At 50.2% G+C, this 3786-nt stretch overlaps 1 protein-coding gene across 1 annotated transcript in view; it reads right to left on the reverse strand.

Moving 5' to 3' along the window:
- CARD14 (caspase recruitment domain family member 14) overlaps nucleotides 1-3786 on the reverse strand; it is a 36058-nt gene that overhangs the window by 31444 nt on the left and 828 nt on the right. The gene's annotated exons all lie outside the window — the stretch shown is intronic.

Below are 3786 nucleotides of genomic sequence, written 5' to 3' on the forward strand. Positions count from 1 at the left end.
CTCAAAAAAAAAAAAAAAAAAAAATACAAAAATCAGCCAGGCATGGTGGTATGCGACTGTAGTCCCAGCTACTTGAGAGGCTGAGACAGGAGAATTGCTTGAACCCAAGAGGTGGAGGTTGCAGTGAGCTGAGATCACACCACTGCACTCCAGCCTGGGCGACAGAGTGAGACTCTGTCTCAAAAAAACAAACAAAAACCAGACCACTTCTCTCATGCATCTAGAACCTACATTCTCAACAGGGGTGAAACAGCCTCCCAGGGGTGAAAATTCTTGCTGTTCTATGTATAAAGCACTGACAGATGGTATGTCTGTGATATTAATATTTCATGAGAGGGCGGTTAGGGAAAAGGTGTCTAAAAAGCTCCTCAGGGAGTAATGATGAATAAAAGGTTGAGAAACTGCTCTAAGATAAACCCAAGGGTTTGGACACTGGGTCCAACAACCCAGCAGCCAGAGGCAGTGCCCCTGGTCTACTTGGGAGCCAGGAAACAGGCAGGTGGGAATTAGGGTCAGGGAGCAGTTTTGCAACAGTGATACCTGCAGGCAAAGGACACTGCTCTTCCTTGCCGTGGTGGACGCCTGTTATTTTTTAGTATGGAGGTAACGCCCCTGGTGGACCCTGCTTTCCGGCCAGAAGCCAAAGCGGGCTGACATTCCCCGTCCTCTCTGGTGGCTGTAATGCCCAGGTGGAGAGCACCTGCCCAGGACTCTGAAACTGGGCTGCAGCGGCAGGGGAAGGGGCACAGGGCCACTGTGCAGAGGAGGCAAGGCACAGAATGGACGCTTAGTCCACAAACGGTTTGGGGAAGTCGTCCTCAGTTTGCAGACTGATCTGGAAGCCCGAAAAAACTCCTGTCCACTCTATAGGACACCCCTTGCTTCGGCGGTGTTGGAATGACCTTGACAGTCTTTGCCATTCTGGTTCCTCCCTCTGCGTAAGACGGAGCGCCCATGGCCCCATCTGCTCCACCCAACCCTAAACAATTAAGTCACTAACTCACCCTTGTTGTGTCCGTTACAGCCTTTCCTAAAAAACTGAAGTAAATACTTATTTTTTTTAGAAATTTCATCCAAAATAATGGTAGTTGACTAGGCGTAGTGGCTCACACCTGTAACCCCAGCACTTTGGGAGGCCAAGAGGGCAGGATTACTTGAGCATAGGAGTTTGAGACCAGCCTTGCTAACATGATGAAGCCCTGTCTCTACTAAAAATACAAAAATTAGCCAGAAATCCCAGTTATTCAGGAAGCTGAGGCGACAGGATCACTTGAGCCCGGGAGGCAGAGGTTGCGGTGAGCCGGGACGATACCACTGCACTGCAGCCTGGGTGACAGAGGGAGACCCTGTCCCAACAAACAAACACATAATGGTAGGAGTGCTGCACTCTGGGAATACTGCTTTATATGTTCTTCATGAAAGGTAATTTTCTTATTTTTTATTTTTTTATTATTTATCTATTTATTTTTAAAGATGGGGTTTCACCATGTTGGTCAGGCCGGTCTTGAACTCCCCACCTCAGGTGATCCGCCTGCCTTGGCCTCCAAAGTGCTTGGATTACAGGCGTGAGCCACCGTGCCCGGCCGAAAGGTAATTTTCATTAGAAGCAAGACTGTTGGCCTCTCTAGGGCCGAGATCATGCTACTGCACATCAGCCTGAGCGACAGAGGAAGACTCTGTCTAAAAAAGAAGAAAAAAGACCAGGCGTGGTGGTTCATGTCTGTAATTGCGGCATTTTGGGAGGCTGAGACAGGCGGATCACGAGGTCAGGACCTCGAGATGAGTCTGGCCAGCATGGTGAAACCCCGTCTGTACTAAAAACACAAAAATTAGCCAGGCGTAGCAGTGCTCGCCTGTAATCCCAGCTACTACTTGGGAAGCTGAGGCAGGAGAATTGCTTAAACCTGGCAGGTGGAGGTTGCAGTGAGCCACTGCACTCCAGCCTGGGCAACAGAGCAAGACTCTGTCTCCAAAAAAAAAAAATCCCATTGTTTTCAGCTGTCCAGCAGGGGGTCCCTTGTTTGCAGCGGCCCAGGACACTGATACAGAGGACTCTACAGAGGACCCCACGTGAGGGAAATGTGCTGGGGAATGACCCTGGGTGCAAGCACCTTGCAGGAGACACTGTAGGGTAGTAACGGCCAGCATGGCTTGGCTGCAGGTATGTGGGGTTACAAGGGTCCCCAAAAGGACTGAGCTACAGCTGACCTGGGGCCGGACCAGGGCTGACGTCCCAAGCCCAGGCCTGTCTGGACAGAGCACATGAAGCGCGTCACCACTCAAGCCTGAACGCCTGCTCTTCAGGGGACATGCTGGCCAGTGCACACTCTAAGAGCTATTGGAGGTCCTCAGCGGTCACCTGCCCAGCCTCCCGTCCCAGAACACGCCCGGGCACCCTAGCTTTGGAGGTGAGCTGTGTCCCCCGCCGTGCCGCTGCCTGAGACCCTCTCTCCCCTCCTGGCATCAACACAAAATCCCACGAATCCATCTAAATCATTTTAAAATGTTTTAAAACTGTGCACTGTTTCCAGCATATGAAAAAGTACTGCAAATGATGTAACAAATGTCAGCATACCCACTGTGCGAATTCAACCATCTTGACATTTTGCACTTCAGGTTTGTTTTTAAGGAAAGGAGAGCAGATGGCGCCTCTTGGTTCTCTTCAGTCCCTTTTCCCTCCCTCTCAGGCCAGATATTTTTAAAATCATTTTTAAATGATTTTTTTTTTTTTGAGGCAGGGTCTCGCTCTGTTGCCCAGGCTGGAGTGCAGTGGCGTGATCATGGCTCACTGCAGCCGTGAGCTCCCAGGCCCAAGCAATCCTCCCACCTCAGCCTCTCAAGTAACTGAGACCGCAGACGTGTGCCACCATGCCTGGCTTATTTTCAAATTTTTGTAGAGACGGAACCTCCCTCCATTGCCCAGGCTGGTCTCAAACTCCTGGGTTGCCGTGATCTGTCTACCTTAGCCTCTGAATGTGCTGGGATTGCAGCCCAGCCTAAAAATGATATTTAAAAAAACATTGCCTACAAGTGGAAGTGTGTATAAACCGTATTTAGGATTTTCGCATGATACTGCATGCAGACATCACCTTTACATCAACAGCACTGTCAGCGTTCGCCGGAACTTCACAGAAACTGCATCGTTCTGTGCAAGGCTGTGCTGAGTCTGCGGTATTTCACACTGATACATGCAGCTCCTTGAACCTGTGCACTGGAGCCAATGACATGAATAACCGCAGTGGACTTCTCATGCTCCTGTGGGGGGACATTAGGTTGTGCCGAATTTTCCTCCACTGCTCCCAGAGCTGCAGCCACTGCCTTTGTGAATCTCTTGGGCACAGGTGGGGTTGTTTCCTCACAGCCCCATGAATTCCTGTCACTTGATTCTTTTCATTTGGAATGAGAGGCTGGACCACTGGAGAAGGCACCTCTTGGAGGGGTCTGTATGCTAAAAATACTTGAAAACCAGAGCAAATTAACATCTGTCATCTAAAAAATGGAAAATAAGCCCGCCGTGGTGGCTCACACCTGTAATCCCAGCACTTTGGGAGGCTGACATGGGTGGATTACCCAAGATCAGGAGCTCGAGACCAGCCTGACCAACATGACGAAGCCCTGTCTCTACTGAAAATACAAAAATTAGCCAGGTGTGGTGGCAGGTGCCTGTAATCCCAGCTACTTGAGAAGCCGAGGCAGGAGAATTTCTTGAACCCAGGAGGCAGAGGTTGCAGTAAGCTGAGATCGTGTCATTGCACTCCAGCCTGGGTGACAGAGCGAGACTCCGTC

The sequence above is a fragment of the Sapajus apella genome, unplaced genomic scaffold (genome assembly GCF_009761245.1).
Source record: "Sapajus apella isolate SASKATOON/1434 unplaced genomic scaffold, GSC_monkey_1.0 scaffold48, whole genome shotgun sequence".
In the NCBI taxonomy this organism is placed as follows: Eukaryota; Metazoa; Chordata; class Mammalia; order Primates; family Cebidae; genus Sapajus; species Sapajus apella.